Consider the following 8,698-nt stretch of genomic DNA (forward strand, 5'->3'; position numbering starts at 1 on the left):
AACTATGTTGATGAATATTAATAATTATTCTTCTACAAGTGATGCTACTGTTCGGTAAGTTCGGGGCACAGTCAGATATTATAAATGTGTGTAGTTCTTCAAGCACTCAGTTTCTTACTCGTTTGATTAGTAAGTAGTCTGGTTTCTTCCCCATTCTTTAACGTTACTCGAGAGATTTCACTTTTGTTTAACATATCAATTAAAACATTCTTAGATTTTTTTTACATGAACACAGTCGTTACTGAGAGTAAGATTACTTAATGGGGAAGTATAAGAACCGTGCAATTGTTTTCTAGCTGAACTGTTTTCTAGCTGAACTGAATGAAGGTCTGTCGATTGCTTGAGTAATAGCTAAATATATATGAATGTTCCATTTAGTATCTCCACACAATATTCCTTAGTAATTTGCGAATCATGACTCACTCATACGAGTCCCTTATAAACGTCGCTGATCATTAATATTTCTACACCAGGAAGGAGACCAAATTATTTATTATTGTGAATATATATGGTAGAAAGATTAGATTTGAATGGCTGTGACGCGCTTGGCATCAAGTCGAATTATGCATAGATGACACATCCTGGTATGTCATTCCTTGGTGTTTCTACCCCCTGCCATCGACAGCAGTGATTGACGCATGTTGGCATGGCAGTCTCTCTGAAACCCATGGCCAGCTCTTTTCAGTGGGTGGGACATCTGGGAACGTGCTGGCCAGGGCAATTGTCGAGCTCGGGACAGCAAGGATAATATTCGGCAACATGTTGTTGAAAGATAACGTCAAGTAGATGTCAGAGATAGTTTACGGCCACTTGCCTCAACCCATCAGAAATTAAATCTGCTGTTAAAATTAACGGCTATGTGAGCCATAGGTGGTCGTGTTGTCTACCCAATGGCACTCCATACCAATACGCCCATCTACATACATACCCCCCAAGCCGCGGCGCTTTGCAAAGGATAGCCTCTCCTGTTCCACTCGCAAATGGAGCGAGGAGAAAACGACTACCTCTATGCTTCCTTACGAGCGCTCATTTAACTTTTCTTCGTGGTCTTTACGCGAGTTGTATGTTGGTGACAGCAGGATCGTTCTGCAGTCTGTTTGAAATGCCGGTGGTGGCGGTTTTTGGGGGAAGGAGACCAGACAGCGAGGTCATCGGTCTCATCGGAGTAGGGAAGGACGGGGAAGGAAGTCGGTCGTGCCCTTTGAAAGGAACCATCCCGGCATTTATCTGGAGCGATTTAGGGAAATCACGGAAAACCTAAATCAGGATGGCCGGACGCGGGATTGAACCGTCGTCCTCCCGAATGCGAGTCCAGTGTCTAACCACTGCGCCACCTCGCTCGGTGAAATGCCGGATCTCTAAATTTTCTGAATAGTGTCTCCCGAAAAGAACATCTGCTTCCCTCCAGGGATTGCCATTTGAGTTCACAGAGCATTTCCGTGATTCATGCTTGGTCATCGAAGCAACCGCTAACAAAACTTGCAGCTCGCCTCTGAATTACTTCGATGTCTTCCTTTAATCCGATCCGGTTGGAATCCCAAATATTCGAACGGTACTCAAGAATGGATCGCAAGGGTGTTCTTTACGCTGTCTCGTTTTTACAGTAGATAAGCTACACTTTAATAGAACGCTTTCAATTATCCTCCTTCCCTACAATCAACCTTACATTCTCCTTCCAAATCATGCAGCTTTCCAGCGTTCTGCCTAGACACCTGATCGACGGGACAGTGTCACATAGCTCGTCGCTAATACTGTTTTCGAACATTCCGTGAGTGTTGTTCCTATTTATCATTATTAATTTACATTTTCACACTTTTGGATGCTGGGATCGTATGATGTTGACACATACAGTCCAGCAACATTCGTTTTTCTCGGTACCTCCAGACACTTATACATAATGCCATCCTCAAAAGTAACCGAAGTATATAAATTGCGTTCCGCTTGATTTGTATGTACCTGGTCTTCTAATCAATTTCCGGTTCAGTCGTTTGACAGAACAAAACTGTTATTGCAAGAGACTCTTAGAGAACACTGGTCTGCCTGCCTATCAATCCAGATACAGATTAAGACTACGGCAACTAAGACACGAGGAAAAACGTTACTAGAGGTGATGTAGTCTTTGATTCTTTAAAAGCAGATATCAACTTCAAATCTTAAGAGGCAGTCAAATGAAAACTAGACAGATGAAAAACGTAAGCAAACTATTTATTATTTCAATCTTAATCACCATAATTGTTGATACACTTATCCCACTGTAATACAAAGTTGTCAATTTCTTCATGGAAAAATGTTTATGGTGGCCCGTAGAACCATGGTCGTACCCAGGCGTGCACCCAGTCGTCCGAAACAAATCAACGGCCACGGATGCCTTTATTCAGGACACCAAAAATATTCCTTTATAAAATATTTCCATATTTGCGAAGCTCTGAAGAAACACATTCGTAACCATCTATTTGCTTCGTAAGAACAGGTGCACGGCTGGGTACAATCATGGGTCCGTAGGCAACTGTAAACTTTTTCCATGAAGGCACTGACCACCTTGTCACATAATGGGATAAATGCATTAATAGTTATGGCAATTACTTTTAAAATAATAAACAGTTTACTTACCTTTTTCCACTTGTCACCCTTTTCGTTTGACTGCCCCTTATACATGAAGAAAATTTTTGTATTGGTCGGCTATCCAGCAACTATTGTCCCTATTAACTAACCACAATATATCTTAATATGGTTTCAATAACCAACAAAATGTGTAAATGTTTAATATTGAAATGACGTGACGCAATGTTTGTGTTGGACAGAGCCTTGAACCCAACACATAACTAGTTTGCTGACTAAGCAGGTACCGATTTTTTCCACAAATACTGAGAGATTGAACCTGAAATGACGAGACCAAAAAGTTTTACGTTATCAGGATTCGAACCTGGCACCTATCGCTGTCGATTTATTGCCATGAATAGACGTTAGATAGAAGTAGCGCATATCTGGATTGGGAATAACGTTTAATGAATACAACAGAAAAACGTAAGAGAGAAATTAGTCATCAACAATATATTCTCTGACATCAACTAAAACTTACTGACGATTTTCAGGAAGTATTTTTTTTCTTTTTTTTCGCCTACAGAAAGCTATTGGTTTGGAGACAAAGATGTTGTCAATCTAATTTTGAAGTGCATTATCTAAAATCCCTAATGCTTGAAGGTCTCTCGGGCATGCAGCCGGGTTGACTGGTCGTTGTTGAACGAATTTTCGACGGCGTAACGTGCCATCATCATCAGGTTACTCCTGTTGACTGACGTCCTAGGCCGGCGGGTGGTGTGGTATATATACCTTCGCCTCTCCCCTCCACTGACTCCGCGTCTGGACCGAGGGATGCGCAGAAATCCGTTGTCCTTGTTAATAAGGTTCTCGCGCAGCCGGATTTCAATTCCTTCCTTGTATACACAGTCCCAAAAGCCCGTTCTCGTATTCCATATGATGATTTGTCACGATCACAGAAGTCCTGCACAACACATCCCGCTTTTGGGACTGTGTATACTTCTGTGATCGAGGCAAATCATCATATGGAATACGAGAACACAAAAGTCCTGCACAACACGTCCCGCTTTTGGGACTGTGTATACAAGGAAGCAATTGAAATCCGGCTGCGCGAGAACCTTATTAACAAGGACAACGGATTTCAACTCAGCCAGCAATAAAAGTTCTGCAGGAGCAGCGGAAACGGGGCACCACACCCACCGAAGGCGGCATGCGTACTGACGCCCATCAGTCATCTCGTCAGCGCAAGCTACCCCCACCACCGCGGCCTGCACATCCCTCGGTCCAGACGCGGAGTCAGTGGAGGGGAGAGGCGACAGGTATATATATACCACACCACCCGCCGGCCTAGGACGTCAGTCAACAGGAGTAACCTGATGATGATGGCACGTTACGCCGTCGAAAATTCGTTCAACAACGACCAGTCAACCCGGCCGCATGCCCGAGAGACCTTCAAGCATCTCATTCGCCGGGAAAATCTATGAACACACATGAAATCCCTAATGTTTTTCGGTTGTTGTTGTTGTTGTTGTTGTGGTCTTCAGTCCTGAGTCTGGTTTGATGCAGCTCTCCATGCTACCCTATCCTGTGTAAGCTTCTTCATTTCCCAGTACTTACTTCAACCCACATCCTTCTGAATCTACTTAGTGTATTCATCTCTTGGTCTCCCTCTACGATTTTTACCCTCCACGCTGCCCTCCAATACTAAATTGGTGATCCCTTGATGCCTCAGAACATGTCTTGCCAACCGGTCCCTTCTTCTTGTCAAGTTGTGCCACAAACTACTCCCCAATTGTATTCAAGACATCCTCATTAGCTGTGATCTACCCACCTAATCTTCAGCATTCTTCTGTAGCACCACATATCGAAAGCTTCTATTCTCTTCTTGTCCAATCTATTTATCGTCCATGTTTCACTTCCATACATGGCTACACTCCATACAAATACTTTCAGAAACTACTTCCTAACACTTAAATCTATACAGGACGAAAAGAAAACAGCGGATGGAAACGTGTTCCCAAAACTGTCATCCACTAAGGCAACAGAACATCGCATTCATAGGAGACAAGGCCTGTTTACGCAGCAGCTAGCTATGTCTTCTCCATTGGTGATCGTGGCAATCAGTCGTGATTTTAATAACAAAAACGTTGCGAGGCGTTCTGCCTATGGCCCTTCAGCGTACAAAGTCACATCTGCTGCCGAAGGGGTGGCCTAGTGGCAGGCACAGACGCCTATCAGCGGCTCCACATCACTGCAGCTGCACACGCCCCACACCATTACACAGCCTCCACCAGCTTGAACAGTCCTCTGCTGACATGCAGGGTCCATGGATTCATGGGGGTATGTCCACACCAATGTACGTCCATTCGCTCGACACAATTTCATCTACATCCACATCATACTCCACAAGCCACCTAATGGTGTGTGACGGACGGTAATTCCGGTACCACTATCTGATCTTTCCAACCCTCTTCCACTCACGAATAGCGCGTGGGAAGAATGATTGTCGGTAAGTCTCTGTATTGGCTCTAATTTCTCGAATTTTCTGCTCGTGGTCAATACGCGAGATGTACGTGGAGGGAAGTAATATGTTGTCCGACTCCTCATGAAAAGCACTGTCCCAAAATTTCAATAGTATCTCCGTGATGCACAACGTCTCTCTTGTTACGTCTGCCAGCGGAGTTCGTTTAGCATCTCCGTAACGCTCTCTCGCCAGCTAAACGATCCCGTGACGAAACGCGCCGCTCGTCGTTGGTTCCTCTGTATCTCATCTATGAGTCCAATTTGAAACGAGACTTGTCCAGCAGGCAACATGTTTCCAGTCAGCCGGCCGAAGTGGCCGTGCGGTTAAAGGCGCTGCAGTCTGGAACCGCAAGACCGCTACGGTCGCAGGTTCGAATCCTGCCTCGGGCATGGATGTTTGTGATGTTCTTAGGTTAGTTAGGTTTAACTAGTTCTAAGTTCTAGGGGACTAATGACCTCAGCAGTTGAGTCCCATAGTGCTCAGAGCCATTTGAACCATTGAACCATGTTTCCAGTCATAAACAATCCAATGTCGGTGTTGACGGGACCAGGCGAGGCGTAAAGCTTTGTGTTGTGCAGTCATGAAGGGTACATGAATGAGCTTTCGGCTCCGAAAGCCCATATCGATGATGTTTCGTTGAATGGTTCGCACGTAGACACTTTTTGATGGCCCGGCATTGAAATCTGCAACAGTTTGCGGAAGGGTTGGACTGGTGTCACATTGAGCGATTCTTTTCAGTCGTCGTTGGTCCCATTCTTGCAGGATCATTTTCCGGCAGCAGCGACGTCGTAGATTTCATGTTTTACCGGGTTCCTGATATTCACGGTACACTCGTGAAATGGTCGTACGGGGAAGGCTCACTTCATCGCTACCTCCGAGATACTGTGTCCCATCGCTCGTACGCCGACTATAACACCACGTTCAAACTCACTTAATCTTGATAACCGGCCATTGTAACAGCAGTAACCGATCTAACAACTGCACCAGACACTTGTTGTCTTATATAGGCGTTGGCGACCGCAGCGCCGTATGCTGCCTGTTTACATAGTCCTGTATTTGAATACGCATAGCTATATCAGTTTCTTTGGCGCTTGAGTATATCTCTAATGGAGGCGATGACGTAAAATGATCCCTTCAGCGCAGGTGCACACCAAGCTCGAACTCTTGCAGTAATCGACGAGATGCCGCAAGTAATGAGGCTAACGTGCAGGAGCACTACATCAGTAGCGTGTAGTGTAACTCGAGAATTTGTGTATGACGGGGGGGCGTGCGAGGGAAATTTCTGTGGTCGTTGTGACCACTGCTGTGCGGATGGCTCAGGGATCCGTGCATCTGCCTATAAACGAAGCAGTACGTTTTTCAGAAACTTCCTCTTCCGACAGTGTTGGCAGAGTGTGCAGATGGCTATTAAGTGGTTTTATTTCAGTGATTACAAAATCAGACCGACAGTATGCACTTGGTAGCGTAGGCAGCCAGAGAATGGTTATGAGCAGAATAAGAAAACCAATGTTTTGAATAAGCTGTAATCCACCTCCACGGAGTCAGAATTCCCATCCAATGTGGAGCATTATTCGTTATGACAAAACAGTGGATCATCCATATGCGCAGTTCAGTGGTCTGTTGGAAAGTTTCTATTTTCGTATGATCAAGGTCTGGGCTCAATTTACCCTTCAAGTAACCATTCTTAACAAGCACAAATAGACTTTTTTCACCTCGTATAACTTTAACTGAACAACCTATGGTTGTATCACCATTACAAATCCACATTAAACATAACGTCCGTTCACTACCGAATGGAGAAGAGTCGGTTTAAGTTAGGCCAAGACAAAGGCAGGGGTCGTAGCAGGTGGAAACGCGGTCACCATTCAGCATTCTTGAGCTAGAAATTTTGTTTCTTAATGTACCAATAATAACGTAAGGTCATGGGGCACTTATTTATTGTTGTATTTGGACAGAAGATGCTGAAAGTATTGGTGCTGGACTTGATTCGAACACAGATTTTCCCTGTCGCGGGAAGATACTGTCACATCACTTAGTTCTTTCCCCAAGATTCTAAACTCTTCAGGGTCTACACGAGATACGTGAATCTGTGTTCGAATCATGGTCCACCATAAAAATTTTCATCGTGTCTTTTCAAGCTGTAGCATGCGTATACTAAATTACGAGTCTAAATGATTATGATTTATAAAGACTCTCCGTGCATTGTTAACAATAATGATTGGTGCCTGTTTCGACTCCCAGTAGGACACAGAATTTTTCATAATATCATTTATGGTTCAAACATGACTCTCCTAACTACTACTTAAAAAAATTCAATTGTTACACATCTCTTCGTATGCTGTCAACAAAGAAGAATGTACGGATTCGACTCCCAGTCAGCACAGATGTTTTCGTGGCGTTATTTCCAACTGAAATATAAGCATGTCTCTCTATTTGTGGAATAGACCGGTATTTAACGTCTATTCGTGGGTAGAAAACAATGGCGATAGCTGCAGGCTTAGAATCCTAGTAGGGCAAACTTTTTCGTCTCGTCGTATCAGTTTCAATCATTTCGCTACCCGTAAGAAAATTATACCTAACATTTGATTGTGCTTAATTAACCGATTATGTGGTAGATTCGAATCCCCGTGCAACACATCAGTCTAAGTTTAAGCACGCATACATATTGTTATTTGTAAATGAAACCATATTTTAGATCTTCTGTGGTTAGTTAACAGGTACAATAGCTGCTGGATAAGAGTCCCAGGTCCTGGCCCAGTACCGTAATTTTCGCCATGTAATTTAAAGTTGAAACTTGCTTTTTGAAATGTCATTTGTTGTAATAAATTTGAGTTTCAAACATTAAAGGCTGTGCCATCTCTAATAAAGTGTTTCCTGATATTTGCATTACCTTGGTGTTAATTTGCTTCTGTATTGATAGTCATACAAACCAGCGTTCTCTAATGGTCTCTGTGGTAGCCATTTCATATAGAGAAATGACTGTACCAGAAAGAGATTAGAGGACCAGCAAGAAAGTTACGTTGTGTGGGTTGCATACAAATAGGTTGGAACGCAATTCACGTAGATCAGATACTTTCGAACATGATAGTACTTCGTGACGATGTACTCGTCTCAACAGACGACGTGATTTCACATGGAGCCTCTGCTATGTTCATTGCTATGGTTGGTCTCACAACAGTCGGCGTGCCGACGAGCACTCGACAGAAAGCTCGTGGGTAATAAACCACTTGACGCTGCTAGATGTGGGAGGGTTGTAGCGGACGCAGCAGGTGTGCAACGAAACGCTGGAGAGGGCACCACTGTCATCGGAGATGTCAACAGCAATATGTAAGAGCGGCAGCAGCAATCACACGACATTCAGCACTTAACAGAACAATCAGCCGAAAGCTCAGAGGTATTTAACACATGACGCGGCTGAAAGTTCTATACATCAGTATGCAGGGTGTCCCAGAAATGTTGTGACAAACTTCGAGTGGTTGCAGAGTGTGTCTTGAGGAACAATTCGAGGATCGGAACCAGTATCCGGGAACGTCATCCAACGACGCTGCAGAGCACCAGCACGGTAGATGCCATCACCTGCCACTAGACCACCCCTTCGGCAGAAAACGTGACTTCGTACTCTGACGGTTGTAGGCG

Source organism: Schistocerca serialis, chromosome 5, assembly GCF_023864345.2.
Source record: "Schistocerca serialis cubense isolate TAMUIC-IGC-003099 chromosome 5, iqSchSeri2.2, whole genome shotgun sequence".
NCBI lineage: Eukaryota > Metazoa > Arthropoda > Insecta > Orthoptera > Acrididae > Schistocerca > Schistocerca serialis.